The 16,957-nt window shown below is 36.1% G+C and overlaps 1 long non-coding RNA gene across 3 annotated transcripts in view; it reads right to left on the bottom strand.

The window, feature by feature from the left end:
• Positions 1–9,048: 9,048 nt before the first annotated feature.
• Positions 9,049–16,957, bottom strand: part of LOC137857007 (uncharacterized) — a 293,392-nt gene continuing 285,483 nt past the window's right edge. Inside the window, exons 8-10 of one of the 3 annotated variants that reach the window (XR_011096921.1) lie at positions 11,702–11,874; positions 10,282–10,406; positions 9,049–9,376 (exon numbers count right to left, since the gene is read on the bottom strand). This is a non-coding gene — a long non-coding RNA (uncharacterized lncRNA). The remainder of the gene's footprint in view (positions 9,377–10,281; positions 10,407–11,701; positions 11,875–16,957) is intronic. The other 2 variants (XR_011096920.1, XR_011096922.1) reach the window with 2 other exon arrangements.

The following is a 16,957-nucleotide window of genomic DNA, read 5'->3' as shown; positions in this document are numbered from 1 at the left end:
TCAGTTATGAGATGAGTGTTCTCACCTAAGCATTCTTACCTTGTTCCCTTTTCTCTGGCCTCAGATAGTTATATAATAAACAGGCATGATTTGTTTGAACAAGCAGAATCACAGGTGACAAAGCAAGTAAAGAATGTTGACTGACCCTAGCATCAGTGAATCTGTTCATGCCAGCAAACTAGATTTTCTTAACATGAACCATGAGGAAAAGAGAGATGAAAATTGCCTAGAATTGAGATGGACAAAATTTTGAATGGTGAGTCTTACTTTGCCAAAATGAAATTAGCTTAAGCTCTTTTGAAAACACGAATTAGACTGATTCTGTCCCTGAACTTTCCCGTATGTGCACACACACACAGTCAAAATGGTATATTTCCAATTCTTTAGACTTGATTCACTGCTAATATATCACCTGAGATGGAAAAGGCAAACATTTTATCCACATGCTTTTCTTGTCTCAGGTAATTTTGTGGTCCATTGGTTATTTTCACCCTGTAAGACACCTGATACCAGTACTGGCTGAACTGTGGGAAGCTTAAAAATTTCAAGGTGTACTTCTTTCTTATAGATTTCTGAAAATAATGACTAATGTATAGCAAAACTCTCTTTGGCTTGTGTAAGTTCACTAATAAACCAGATGTCCTATGAATAAGTCCTTAGGGCCTAATATGCAAATATTGATGGTGCTGATAATCACTGGACCCTGGTTTCTATAATTGTTTTTACCTTCATTATCTTCTATTATGTCCCATAAGAAATCCATTTTCCACTATGAAATCTGATACACACAATGCAGTAGATATCAAGGGTTTAATGGCCTGCCTTTCAATAAATTGAATTTAATCTCTTTTATGATTCTTAGGAAGGACCAAAAGATAATAAGACCATGGCAATAGAATGTTCAGTGATCATTTTCAGCCACTGAAACCTAATACAGAAGCTAATTGGTCCCTTGAAGCATGTCTGCTTACTCCATGATGTATGCACAAGGTATCCTATCATAAATATTCTCATAGTGGTTTCCTAGCTGTAGGATTAAAAGAAGCACTACCTTAAATATGTTATTAAAATAATAGTAATAATAATACAGAATAACAATAGCAAAGCTCTCTTCAAACTCTGTGGAGTCCAGCTGCAGTGACGGTATTCAAATACACAGGTTAATTCTCAAATGAGTGGTTTGAAATAGGAAGAAAGTAACTTACTATGCTTTGCAAAGTAAATTTCTAGTATTGCAAGACCATTCTCTGTTCTTTCAAACATTTTTGTCTCTTGGTCATTTTCTATTTTTTTTTCTGAGCTGGTAATATTGTGATTTAATCCGACCATTTGTCTCCACACCCTTTTTGTCCAGTACAAAATCTGAACAGTATAAAATTTGTCTTTGGAGAGATGAAATGATTATGCACAAGTAATTGAAAATAATTGACAGCTCTGACTTTGGCCTTACAGTGTAAGTCTGCTGCCACCTATAGATAAATTACAATATTTGCAAGCAGATGAAATATATGATTTGGAAAAAAAAAAAAAAAAAGAAAAAAAAAAGAAAAAAAAAGAAAAAAAAAAGCAAGGATATCAGTACTACATAATATAGGGACATTCTGACATTCTGCTGCAGAAGAGATTAGTGGCTGTCTGCACTACTGAAAATACAGTGCAAAGTCTTGTCAGTTTTCAGGTTGATAAATGAATCTGTCTACCATCCACCAGTTCATGTCAAACGTAGCTGCCACTAAGTAGTGCCAGTGATAATGTGCAAAATGCAAAGAGTAAATAAAAACAGAGAGAAGGAAGAGGGATTTAGGGAGAGATGTTTTAGGGATGTGGCTTTTGTTAGATCTCTCAAACACAGAAAGTTCACATTAAGGGTTATCCACCATACACAGATTATCAACCAGAAAGAGCAAAGGAGGATTAGGCAAAATAGGAAATGAGGTAAAAATGGAACATGCCATATCCTTCTTCATCCTCATCTAGCATTCCTTTTTTATAGCAAGACCTCAAATGCATCACAGGACTACTATTAATAAAGATTTTTTTTTTATTTGCTATACATGTATATTGTGTCTATTCTGTGTCTGGATACAAATAGGGTAGGATGACAACTTTTTAAAAATAAACACAATATGCAGAGTTTCAACTATTTCTATGAGATGCCAACATCCTTCTTTTGATCCTCTAAAGTACTACATTAACAATGGTTAAAGGCAAAAAATCGAAGCTCCTAACTAACCACTCCAGAATCCTCTGTTTGAAGCAGTTAGAGGATAACTTCATATCAATTTCTGCTAAGTTAGGTGTAAAAATTAGTAAAATCGTGATTTATGGTTGTTTTGAGATTGGTAAAACATCAATGAAGTTGACAGGAAAAATGTCTGACTTTAATCTAGGATCATTTTGAAAACGATAAGTGAGATTTATTTATATTATTACTTTATTTTATTAATATTTTATATTATTATTTAATACTGTGTTATGTTTATGTGTGATTTCTTTATATTATTATTTTATTATTCTGAAAGAAATAGGAAAAAAAAAAAAAAAAAGAATCAGTATAGTAAGAGACATCCAAAACTTAAATCTTATGTCAAGCTGAGTATGTATATGGATTCAGTGAGGTAGTATTTACCAAAATTAGTGATTGCAGATTGGTTAGAATGTATCAGGTACTGGGAAAAGGCAAACTAAGGTCAACAGTTTCTAGAGATGCATTCATATAACATATCCATGTGATAACATATGACAATTTTTAATAAATGATAACTAGAAAAATAGTCGGAATTATCAAAACAAACAAACAAAAAAAAACAACTTTGCTTCCCAGTCTTGGACAGCTGATATTTTAATAATGAAACTTTATAAGGAGACTCCTTTGAAGCAGATATTGTTGCTTCAAAGAAACACCTTTGTGCAAGTTCCCTTAAAATGTTCTCTGAGCAATCCCCTTAATTTTTTTCAGTCAGCTGGGGTAACATCACTATTACAAGCTAGAACCAATACAAAATTTATTCTAACTGATACAAAAACAAATAATCAGAGATTAATAATGTGAGTTCTTGCTATAGATTTTACCACCTGGTATGTACTGGAATAAACTTTAAAAATTGGATGAAATTCTTAAAAACGTGATAAAGATCTAAGAGCATGGTTGCTGTAGGCTACTTTATTTCCTTCCAGATGTGCTACTACCAGTTCTTTTCAAGGTCCTATAATATTAAGAGCTGAGAAAAACAGAGCACTAGCCCAAATGTAAATCATTTTACTGCTGAAGAAGTTTCATCCTCCTTAATTCATTTTCATTGCATGAAATTGACTCATACTCAGCACAGTGGCTTGTCTTTTTTTGTGACAAACAATTTTCCTTTTTTGAGTCAATTATTTCCCTGGAATAATAAATATGGACTAGGGGTTAATAGCTATATTGGAACAGAGCACCTGAGACAATTGGTTCCCATGACAACCAAACTCACTTATTAATAATTTTAACTTATTTCCCCCTTCTATTACAAATTAATGTATTAGATATGAGAGACATCTAAAATGCCTTACATACAATTCCTGCAGCCAAGTCTTTCAGATGGAACATCATGGATTTCATATATAATCAATGATTTCTATCATTTAAAAATTAATATAGAGAACTGCCAAACAAGTGTTACCCAGAGTCCCTTTAGGGAGCTCACTTTGATATCACACTTACTTTGGATTCCAAAGGTGCTAATAAGACAGATAAGCCTTGCAAGACCTTGTATATTTTGGGAATCTATTATATTTGTAGGTAAGACTACAATGTTCTGGTTATTTTGCTTGTGCAGGTAATCTAATAATCTGAAAAATCTTGAAATTCTCTATTCACATACTTTTCCATCAATCTCTTACTCTGACACTGACACCAGGCACTAGATGTGTAAATTGCACTTTTTGAGATACCCAAGAGAAATTCTGAACCTATACACCAGAGCCACTCAGGCCTGGACCAGACCATACCCACACCTGGTCTGTCTCCCACTTGCTTCCTCTTTCCCCAGGCAGGGCTAACATATTCAAGACCCAACAGCTTTTTTTTGGGGGGAACAATCTTGTTAGATCTCTCAAACACAGAGAGATACCTCTGTGTACCTGCAGGTACCTCAAATCAGGGGCAAAGACACAACTATTTCTGCTTTTAGATTCTGTAATGATTTCAGTTTTTAGAATATGTTCCTAATTTCTATGTGCAGTATTTATGCCATCCATTCAGAAAAGATAGCAAGAAATCACAGTTAAAGGGGAAGAATATCCTCCTGTAATAACATATGAAGGAACCAAGAGGATGAGGACACACTGTTCTCTACCTGCATACTTTTTGATCCCACTCTTCTTCTCACTCATCTGTCTCACATGGACAAAGATAACAGTGCTGGGGCTGGAAAACAAAGTGTTACCTGATATGCTTGATTTTCCCCCATCTTAGCATGGTTTTCCATGGTGGAAGCAACTTGACTGTACTCATCTACCACTGACCCTTTGATCTGCTGCTAGGAGAAGAGGGAATGAGACAGAAACTGAATTTCTCCCACATCTGTCCTCTACTCCCTCCCATTTCCCTGTAGCCAGAGCTAGAAAGTCACTGTTCTGAGCACTGAACTACCCTGGATAGTGAATATTCAAACCAGGCCATGCTGCAGTGTATGCAGTATATGCAAATATTGCCAAAGCATCTAGCAAGAGAGCCCCTTGGGCACTTATCAGAGGTGGATCAAACCCACCCAGTGTGGCATTACAGTCTTGCCTACACCAGAGCAGCTGGCTATAACATCTGCCTTTGTGCCAGTGTCTTTCTCATCCCCCAGTCTGCCATGCACACGGGGGGGGGTTGCTAAGGCAAGAGCATTTCTCCACAGAAGCTAGCAAAATGGGAACTTGACCTCAACCACATATTTTTGAGCAATGCAATAAAACACTATGGTGAGGTAAAATGCATTACCTCTTAAAGAATGGGTTATAAGAGTGAGTGGAACAGCAACAGATCTGCAGGGCTCCCACTTGATTGTGTTCCACTGTGCAGAGGTTCCACTGTGTTCCACTGTGCAGAGGTTGCCCTTAAGCAGTGCAAATATGAGAAACACTGGAAAGGAGGAAAGGCATCTGATATTTGCTTCAAAGTGGCAGGGAATAGGCATGACTTAATTGTGAGTGGCACTATTGGAAGCCGCGCTTGACACTATTCACCCTGCTACCGGAAACACTGACTGTCAAGGGAGACCTGTAAATTCAACTGTATAGAGATATGACTCTACTGATTCTTTCTGCTGAAAGATGATCACAAGCAATGCTTGCTTTCAGAGATGGGTAGATGAAAAACACACAGCATAGCTATCCCCCTTTATTAGAGTGTTGTGGCCTTACCAAACTAGCAACTTTCTACTATGACAAAAGTTAGGGAGCAGCAACATAGAAAATTCCCAACTGAACCAAAACGCTTCTTGAAATACACCATGAATCTGGCAGAATTTAGTAAAAAAATGAAAAACCTATCTGCATACATCCAGCCTCATAGCTTCCTGCACCATGTAAGAATCTTTCTCGCCTGCTCCCACATCTGACTCACAATCATAAATTCTCTAGTGCTATCATGAGACATAAGTAAAATATTTTTTTTTCTCTTTTTTAAATAACAGGTCTTTATGCAACAGCAAAGATACTGTTGCTGACACAATGACAGTATTAATTTCAGTGAAAATATTTACCAGTATTTTCCGTAGGATAAATTAGCATAGTTGATTCTCCTATTTTCTGCCTTCTAAATCCATGTATTTATATCACATGTTCTCACCAGCAGCTTATTCTAGCCCTGATCCTGAGAGGTAGGCTCCCCATGCTAACTCACTCACTTAAATATATGTTTGCATAAATTAAAAAATCTATGTGTGTTGAGCTTCTTATGGGACTGAAGCCATTATTTTTACTACAAAATCTGATATTAACATATATGCTTCATCTTTCTACTTTGTTATTTCTATGCAAGCTCTCTGAATGTTCCCCCTGAATAAAATAAACAAATAGATAAATAAAAATATTAATAATAATCATAAAATATATAGCTAATGGGCACAGTTTAGCTGGACATGTTTGGTGACCCTTACCTGCTTTTGTTCAGACATAACCATAAAACAGTCTATCACTTGTACTAGATATCCATCATCAATGACTGAAAGGTGGCCTTGCAGTGTTAGCAGTAAACTTCTCAGCTAAGGATTTCCTCAAACACAACTCCATAGGAACAATTCTGATGTGAACTGCCTTGAGCCATCTTTATAATGCAAATTAATATGTGAAAGAAGTGAATTATAGTCTACAGCTGAGTGATATTCATACTGCAACTCTTTGAAAGAAGGGCTTTTGGAGACCAAAACACTCATATATATTTTATTCTGAAGAGAGTATTTTACAAGTTTCAAATTGCAGTGTGTTCAGTCACTTAGTTTTACTGAGTCAGATAAAGTGTTATTGTTGCTACACATTCACATCTGCAGAGAGGACTGATTTTCAGGCTTTTAGTTTTTCTCCATTTTTTTTCCCCTTTTGTTCATTACTATATTTAAAAAGTTTGATTCGAGTTTAGATTTTGGCTTCTAGAAATGTAGAAAATCTTAAAATAATCTGCCACATAAAAGAATAATGAAAAGGTATACAAACATTAAGAAGTACTTGGAAAGACTTCAGAGATAAATCTAAGAAAAGGGGGTTCTAAAGTCTTCAGAAGAAAGCTTTGCCACACCAGATGTTTACCAACCCTGTGAATTATATCTTGTGACTTAAACAGAACAGGGTTAGGCCTGCACTGCAGTTAGACAAGATAAGAAAAAGACTGGGGAAAATGACAGAAGAGACTGGTGTTGATAGCTCATAATGCCATGATCTTTTGCAGTCACTACTGACACCAGGTTGATCTATTGAATGAGCAAACCTGTCTTTTGGAAGATGTACGAAGTTCACCTCAGAATTCCAAACTGTACGAGCATTTCATTCTCCTAGTTAAATTCCACATTTCTATAATTATTTTTTTTTCTCATTTACATGGCTTTCTATACTATTTTTCTAAAGCCTTTGCTAGTATATTTTCAGCTAGAGATACAAGCACATACTTTCACTATCTCTAAGACATCGACTATAAATCAGTCTTGAGGAAAACAATACAATTATATTTTTATCATTGGGGAGAAAAAATATCTTTTTTTTAAGGCAAGTTAATTAGTTTTAGACAATATTTTTTTCCACATTAGGCAATTGGAAATTGTTATTTATTTAATAAAACTGGTTATTTAATCAGAACTCAGGGAATATTCTGATTGACTGTCTTTTAGAGATGGTATTCGCAATCAAACCAGATACTCCCTTGGAGTATTTTCTGTACTTTTTGGATTCAGCAATGTTACCCACTCAGATTCCAATCAAGCTATTTTTTTCTCTCACTGCTGCAATAGTCATTGGAAAGTGCAGGTACCAATAAAGTATCATGTTTTTTATATAGTTTCAAAAAGTAAATTTGAAAATTTTGATATCTACATCAACACATGACATTTCTTTCAGTGCACTTCCAATTAGATAAAAGAAACATTTAAGGGCAGAGAGATTTCATGGCATAAAGTTGCTCAGGGAAGAAACTCCACAGAAAACCAAAACCAACACTGACATGTATTACCCATTATGGAGAAGAGTACTGTACTTAGAAGTATGCTTGGTGAGCAAAGGAATAGAAAGTATTCTATTCGATATATGCACATATGCTACATATTTGTAGCATTTGTAGCATGTGGAGGAAAGAAAGTGAGCTAAGGGTTGACCTGTATTATCAAAACCGGTGAAAGACAAATCTGACTTTCAAATACCATATCACTACCTTCAGGGTTGTTACAGAATAAACTTGCAAGGTGATGGAAGACTTGTATGGTATCTATCTTCTGCTGGATGATCTCACAGCAATTAACCTCATACAGATTTATAAGCAAAAGCAAATAAAACAAAACAAAACACACACACATAAAATGAATAAATAAATAAACCACAAAGAAAAACAACCCAAAACTTACCTAAAATACCATCTGTGATAGACGAAAAGATCTTAACAGAGTAATGGTTTCAAGTGATAAGATTTCCCCCCAGCATGTTAATTTTCCAATATGAAACCAAGTATCTTATATGGAAATAGGAAGAAAAGGAAGTTTGGTTATTTCAGAATAAATTTATTTTCCTGTCTCTACTGGTACATAAAATAGAGAGCAAGGAGTAGTATTTTTCCTAACTATCCTTAGTCTCTGAAACACTAACCTGTTAGCCACGTAACTTACCATAAATAGATTGCAAAACTGTCTGTTTTGTGAATTATAGCAGTCTTTCAAATAGTAAGAAGTGAAGTTGCAGCAATTTTCCATGTCTTTAACTTTACTGTCAAAAGTTACATAAGGGCTATGTCCTGGAACTGATGGCTTTCAAGCAGAAAAACTTAATTTCTTGTATTAATAGGTGAAAAGAGGGGCTTTGCTAGTATAATTTTAATCTAATTATTAGATCAAGGAAAAGTTTTTGCAAACTCAAATTTAACATATACGGTACACTGTTGTTAATAGTCTACATGTTGTCTAGATTGCAGTACAGACACAATTGTATGTCTTTGAGAAAGTAGATTTGAGTTAAAATAAGAAAAAATGGGGTGAGAGGAGGAGAACAGTTATTTTTAAGCATAGCAGCATTTTAGATTCTATGCCAGGGAACAATTTAATTCAGCTTTTTCATCTTTGTTTGCTACTATTGTTACAATGAATGAGTGAACTTAATTAGCACTGCAAGGAAGGGGCTATGTTCCCAAAGCTCTCTAAATGGGAAAAATATTTAAAGAACATAAACCAGGGAAGGATAAAAAATGTTTTGGAAAGAACTACACAACCTTGTACACAGTTGCATATGCTATCTCTACAGAGTAGTTTCAGAAGCGTCTTTGATATTTTCCTAAAACAAATCAGATGGTTGCTTTCTGCATACATGACACTCACACAAAGGTGTCTAGAGAAACAAATAAAGTGAGCACTTCATCTCAAGTCCAAAAAATAAAATTCACACATGATGACACAATCAGATGACATTGGACCTTCTTATTCTGTTTATTGAAATTCACATGTAAGCAGGAATACAACATAGGCTCCTGACTACTACAAAGGAAATATAGTCTCAAGATAAGGCAACTTGTGAGGAAAGCAGGAAGTCTGAGGTCTTTCCTTGGATGTATTTTCTTTGTGACTTTGGGCAACAGGTTCTGAAGATACCACAGAGTTCTTTCCAATTATTTTAACTGGGAGTTACATCAGACAATTCAATTATCTGTGTTTCATATCCCCACCTGTAAAAGAGAAATATCATTATTAGTCTTCCTCTGAGACATGTCTGTTCTTTAGGTTTATATTGGAAACTGTGTCACAGGAATAAATACCATTTCTGTTGAAGGGATCATATTTCTTGTTCGGAGCCTTACGGAGTCTCCTAAGAACTACTCCTACCATTGAAAAGGATCCATGTCTTTCAATAAGCAGTAAATATGGAAAGTCTTGCAGAGATGGATGCATGCTTTAGCATACCATGTGATTATGCATGAAGGCTAAAAGTGAACTTATGGCCAAATACAGAACTATTCTTTATTTGTGCTCATATCATTGTGGTTCTGCACTATTCAAGTCAAAACCACAAAGTTCCAGACATATCCTTAAAAACCAAACTTATCATGCTATAAAATTTTCTGCTTTCATTGTTTACAGTGTCCAGGCCATAGACTGTAGGCTATTCAAAAGTTTATATCTGTATACTGCTTTTTACACTGGGGACTCAAACCTGCTTGGAAGCACAGTTTTCTACAGTAGTATACATATTAATGAAGGGAAAGGGAAAGGGAAAGGGAAAGGGAAAGGGAAAGGGAAAGGGAAAGGGAAAGGGAAAGGGAAAGGGAAAGGGAAAGGGAAAGGGAAAGGGAAAGGGAAAGGGAAAGGGAAAGGGAAAGGGAAAGGGAAAGGGAAAGGGAAAGGGAAAGGGAGAGGGAGAGGGAAAGGGAAAGGGAAAGGGAAAGGGATATGAAGATGGAGTTTGGAGCAACAGGATCCACACTGTTCTCAAGTGTAATTAAAAAAAAAAATCAATGAGAAAAGAAGCTGTGAAACCTTCATCCACCTTCTTGTAAATGTGAAAGATTCAGCTGGTATATATACATATTTTGACAATCTGTTAACTCCGTGTATGAATAAATGAAATATTTACCTAACAGTAGCAACTATAACAAAAAACCCTCCATGAATTCTCTTGGAAGCCTTCCAGAATCATGCAATAGACATTTTGTTGTGGTTTTGTTTTTATATTCTGCTCACTTCATGTCACATCATCTCCTGAAGAGAAATTTTGAGGGTTATCTTTAACTAAATAACTTTCTTTTTAAATATTTTTGATATACAAGATGGAGCTCATTTTCCACACCTGATTATGGCTTTTCCTAAGTCAGCAGACTTGAAGGCAAGGAATCATCACAGTGCTGGTGGTATAAACAGGCAGCAAATTCTAATTATAAAATTCTGCTTATGACCAGTCAAAAACATAGACTAGGAACAATGTAATACTATAAAAAAACATATGTGAACTTTTAATGTGGAAGAAAAATGTCACAAACTGACATGTGCACAACTTCTGGTCATGTCCATACTAAGAGAAGCTGACCATGACTAAATGATGTGATATTAGAGTAATCATGCTGATAGTTGTAATGAGGGAAGTCATTAGCAGCAAAGTGAAGTTGCAGAAAACTCATGCAATCTAACTTCCTTCACTAAATAGTATGATAATGCCAATGTCCAATTCATATCTCTCTCCTTGCATATTTAAACAGGGTAGACAGTGACACAGTGTTCTCTTTTCAAATAAAGCAGCTCAGTGACCTGTGCTAATTTGCATACAAAAGTAAATGTCCAGTTCTTTATGAAAAGGCCACCATTTCCTTCTTGGGAAAAGGAACTCAGCTGTACTCTTTCTATATGCTCACTGCTTACATCTCGTTTGACATTAGTGTAATTTTCATTCTGTAACAACGCAGGTAAGTGGCAATTTTAGGTAATCAATATTCACTAATACATTCCATCATACTTCCAAACCTGTCTTCCTCATTCAGGCTAATCAGGACATGGTAGCTCATTTAGGACCACGACCTGCATTTTGCCTGCCTGTATTGGGCCTTCAGAACTTTCATGTTTGGTGGAGAACTGCAATAAAGTTGTCACCGAAATCAAACACTGGTTTGAGAGATGATATAGATCCAGGTCAATAACTAATTAAAAGAATACATGGGTTGTTACCCTTTGCTCCTATAATGAAGTGCTGAAACATTAATTTCTTGACTGTTTTGTAATTTGATTTCTCATAAGCTGTAATGTCAGTGCCATTAATACCTACTCAGAGACATGACAGGTGGCCAGGAGAACTTGTGCAGAGATGCCTTAATGGTCATGCATTACTCTCCGAAAACTATGAGATTAACATTTCTGTTGCAGATACAGGAATGACTAGCCAAGAATGAATTGTCTGTTTATTCTGCTACTGCTCTATAAATCCTGTAGAAGGCATCTTTTTACAGTTTAACCAAATATTCACATTTTAAAATCCAAGAGTGCAAAAGACTAATTTCCACACTCACCCATCTGTGTTTATGGCTAAATATTCCTCAGCTGTTGCAGGTAGAAATCCAGAGACAGTGTACCTCCTCTGCAGCTGTACTGTGCTTATGATACAGTGGCACTGTGAGGGTTTCCAGAGATGGTGGTGGCTCCTCTCCAACTTCCCCAGCATCTGGTGTTACTGTGCCATAGCCTGTCACAGCAGAGACACAAATCCAATGTCCCCACAGCATGTCATGGTGATGGCATACCCATGGCAGGGCTCCAACAACACTGGTCTCAACTGGGAGACAGGACTCTCATACACTGTTTTGTGTCATCTCAGATGGGTGTATGGGTCTGGCTGGGATGTTAACTTTCCCTGCAGCAGCCCATACAGTGCTGTGCTCTGCACTTGTAGCTAGAACAACAGTATTATCACACCAGTGTTGTGTCTATTGCTGAGCAGTGCTGGCACAGCATCAGGATTCTCTCTAACCCTCCTAGGGAGTGGGCAAAAAAGTGAGAAGAGAAATATCACCAGGGCAGCTGACTTAAACCAACCAAAGGGATATTCCATACCATGTGATGTCAAACTCAGCAATAAAACATGGAAACAGGAAGAAGAGGGGAGGGGTGGGCTCTTGTGAAAATGTCGGTCCTCCTCCCAAACACGGGCTACGTGCGTTGAGGCCCTGCTTCAAGGACGTGTTCAAGCATCGCTCATTTGTGGGAAGTAGAGAGTAATTTCTTTCCTCTGCAGTTCCACATAGCCTTTATTTTTGTTTTGTTTTGTTTTCCCTTTCTCCCTCCCTTTTCCCCTTTCCTTTTTTTCCCTTTTGTTAAATTGATTAGTTAATAACAATCTTTCCTTAATAATTATTATTATTATTATTTCCCTTTAATTAAATTATCCTTATCTCAACCCATGAGTTGTTCTTTACTTTACTTCTTCCCTTCCTCATCTAAAGAGGGGGAGTGAGAGAGCAGTTCTGGTGTTTAGCTGCCCAGCACGGTAAAACCACCACAGTGCCTTAGGTGCACCAAGAGCGAGGCTCTTAGCTTGGAATATTTAGTATGTGTTACAAAAGCTAAAGAATTTTAAATCAACGTATTTTAAACCATGTTCAGAAATGAAAGTTGCCAGCCACATGGCTTGCATGTCTCATTGAAAAAGTTAGATTCTCACCATGTCTTACTAGGGTCCTGTAGAGTGTCTCTTGCTGTAACAGTTCTGTGATCATCATATTCTAAGGAGTAAATTTCACATTTTAAGGACTGAATTTTCTATGTAGAACTCATGCAAATAGTCTATTATCCCTTAATGAATCAGATCACAACTAGTCACAGCTCCAGCTAATGGAAGGGAGAAGCTAAAAATAAAGAGATGACAATTAAAGTAACAGTTTAATTTCTGTCTTACATAAAGAATGAACTCAGGCTATGAAGAAAGAAAAAAAAAAAAAAAAAAAAAACAACTTTCTAATACAATACAGAAAGCAATGGTTTATTTTGCATAAACAGTGTATAAAAAAAACAAAAAAACTCGATTACTGTCACTCAGGATTTTAGCTGGCTCATAACTCTATTCTAGTTTAGGCATGTGACCTCCAATTAAAGGATGTTAAAATATGCACAGTTTGGGGAAACTCTCTTAAGTCAGTTCCAAAGAGTCTTTGTTCCACTTGTCAAAGCAATTTAGTAATAATAAATCAGCTTTGTGTGCAGAGATCAACATTTTAATAAAAATGTAAAAAGCATACAGCAAAATGTGCAAAGATGGTGCCTTTTGGGACCCAAGCAGTGTGTGTACGTGTAAGCATAAGTATGTGTGTTTCTATGTGTCTGGTTATGTGCCTGGTTGATGTGAGCCATTTGCCAACAATTACATTTTCCACAGAGGCCTCAGTGTTGTTCTTGTATTTATAAAGTATTCAAAATGTATGAGGGGGAGGAAGGGGAAGAGGGAAGGGGGAATGGCGACAAAGCAAAGCAATAACTTGGAAATGAAAAGAATGACTGCAGCACTCTGTATCGATTTCCAGCAGGCAGGGACATGTCAGATAGTATTTAAACCATCTGCTGGAAAGATTTGGATTATTCTTATCATCACATTATCTCCCAGGTAGCATTTCCTCCAACAAATAAAATAATTCTGTGTTTAAAGATAAAAGTCAGATTAATTATTAACTTGTTTAAAGGATCCATTTATGGACACTTTTGTGGTGCTTCTCTACTTGTTTATTCTTCCCCTTTGTTAATCTCAGCTGTAATTTCCTTGCTGAAATTCTTTGTTTATTTTAGGATGATTATCATCTCTTATGCTCACAATAGCTTCTGACCCAGATAATTTCCCATTCACCTGAGCAATAACAAATGGATTTATATTTCCCCAAGTTTTCTCAGTAATAAATTAAGATGACATACAGTATCTCACTGTTTTCAATCCATAGAGTTTTTCTAAAATCTGTATCTGCCTAACTCTCTGAAAACAGATGAAAGGAATTAGAGGGGAGGATGAAAGTAGCTTTCATTTTTGGCCTTCATTCAAGGAGGATGGATACTTGTCCTTTTCCTTGTGCTTATGGCAAGAGAGGGCTAGAGCACTTGTGCCGGCACAAGGTGCAGCAAACAAGACAGTGAGCTGGGCACATGACTAAGCTTTACTAGTTAAGGTTGAAGCCATATACCACTTATTGTTGTTAACACTTTTTAGGCCTTTACAAGGACAGCACTTTATGTATGTGCTTTATATACAAGATCTACAAGCAATGGGTAGCCAGTGTGCCTTATTAATTCCTGACTCATTTTACAAAAAATTCCCTTCCCTCCCCCAAAAAAAGGCTTGTAAAGAGATCATATCTGTAACATAATACTGTCATCTTTGTGATACGGTAGTATCATAATATCTGGATCTTACAAGATGAAAAATATACCATATTACTAGTGAAGTGCACATTGACTACAGAACATCCTATATCTTGGGAGGCATTTTGTAAAATTGGGTCAGGTCACCACTGTATTGAGAGACCTATGAAGAATAAGCTGCAGAAAATGTTCACTAGTGGATGTAGTTCGTAGTTTTCTCTCACGGTAGTTTTGAAAAATGATATTGCCTACATATATAAAAGCTAACTCCTCCTCACCTCTATGCCTCTGGTAATGTAATTCTCACAATAGGTATGCACTCTTCATTTATAAACTTCATTTCTTAATCAGTTCTGCTCGTTAAAAATTCCATAATGTTCTCCTTCAAAAATTGGTGTTAACCAAGTACCCTGGCCAAAGTCCATCTAATATAATTATTGTCTACATAGAATTTATTTTTGAGTTTGGGTAATTATTGTCCCAATTTTTTGTTCCTGAAGTAATTAATTATATATGTACATAAAGTATTTCTGTGTTCCTCTGTAGACTTGACTGTTCCTAAGCATACAATTTGATTTAGTCTGATATATTCTTCTTCTACTTCAGCAGAAGATATGAAGAATAAATCAGTTCCTTAATGAACTTTTAGATGCTGGAACCAAACTCTTTCTTTAATTATGTATTTATTTTTTTCAATTATGCCACTAATATTAAAAGCTAATTAATCAGTTTATTAAAATTGCTGGAATCATCGTAGTTAACATGGATGATTCCATGTCATGAAAATGATGAAATTGTTTTTTATATGACAGCAGTAATTAGATGTCTTAATTTAGACTGGACCTTATTATACTACATAACCTGGGAGATAACCTTCACATATAGAAAGCTGACAAAATATACATATATACAATGGGACAAGGAAGATTTTTGTTATTGTTATTATATTTTTCCTGCTATTTCTCCCTTTTTACCTCTCTTCAAATAAACACGCAATACCACTCCTGTCTAAATACCCAGAGAGCACCTGGATCTAGAGTGGAATCTGAAAAAGACATACTTCCTAAAATATTCACCTAAATAAACTGCCTTAACTCATAGGGTGAATCTCTCACTCTTCAAGTGCCTACTGATGCCTAATATTTAACATAAAGATTTGTAACAACAAGTCAGACTAGCTTTGATAGTTTACATGAAACACCACATTAACTGAACTGTTGAAGAGCACAGAGGAAGTCTCTAAAAATATACACAAATGCTTGAGTCTTCTTTGTATGCTGTAGCTACAAGGTCAATTTCTTCACATGGCCCTTAAAAGTGTGGGAAAGAAGGCTTTCTATTTATTTTGGTGAATGGCACAAAACATGGATATTCACTAAGGAAGATAAAATGAATGAAAGCAGTCACTGGTGTTGATTTTTCAATTGGTCTTTTCATTCGAAGAACATGTCAAACAAATATATATCAGCTACTTTAATCCCTGCAATCCTTGCAGAACAACACTAGTAACTGCCAGTTCCCTTATACGTTTATAGCACTTAATACCATGTGTTCTCAGGTTCCTTTTCTTTGGGGGAATTTCTCCCCCTTTTTATAGTGAATTAAGTCTTAAAAGTACACACATATAAACACACTCTCATCTGGCTTTGATATTTCTGAGTCACCCTTCCTTTTTTTTATATGCTAATTCACACAGAGCTGCCCTTGGCTTTATCCACTTCTTTTAGCGATGTGCCTGTAGTGTGGGATTCTGCTATTATATGATACTTGTTATACATAACTGCTAACTGTGTTATGCCTGCCCAGAGGGAACTCATCAGCTACAATCCATCTGCTTATTCACAGCTCCTTCATTGATTATTCATGAAGCAGCTGCCTTAGAGAGCAGGTATTGGTCATATTAGTGATGATAACCTGCATGCATCAAAAACTTAAAGTGTTATCATCTCTGCTTTTGCCATATGTGACCTTGAGAGCAGCTGGGCTCTGTGGGAGAGCCTTGGGTTCAATATGCAGACTTGGGAGTTGGTTTTCTGTATTGCATCAGTAACTTTACTCTTTAATATGGGTTTCTGCACATGTGGAATATGTTCAGCCTTGCTTTCATTCAACAGGAATAAAAAAATAAAAATAAAAATAAAAAATTCTTCTGTTGCCTAGGGGGAAAAAATCCATAAACCTCAGATCTATTTAAAGATTGAATTAAAAGAAAAATAGATGAGAAATATACAAAACAAAGCAAACAAAAAACCCTCTAGCCCCCAGATGCAGAGATTTGCTCAAAGATAAAACTGGTGAATTAACCTCTGGCTTTTTGCCCCAGACATTTGCCTAGACCCTCACCCCAGGTTTTCCCAGTACACTATTTCTTTTTCAGATATCTCTGTCTCATGTATTGTTTCATGTTACATGCCCCTTCTTCTTACTAC

Source organism: Anas acuta, chromosome 5 (assembly GCF_963932015.1).
Source record: "Anas acuta chromosome 5, bAnaAcu1.1, whole genome shotgun sequence".
Taxonomy (NCBI): domain Eukaryota; kingdom Metazoa; phylum Chordata; class Aves; order Anseriformes; family Anatidae; genus Anas; species Anas acuta.
Note: the sequence above shows the minus strand (reverse complement) of the source record. Positions and strands in the feature narration are given on the sequence as shown.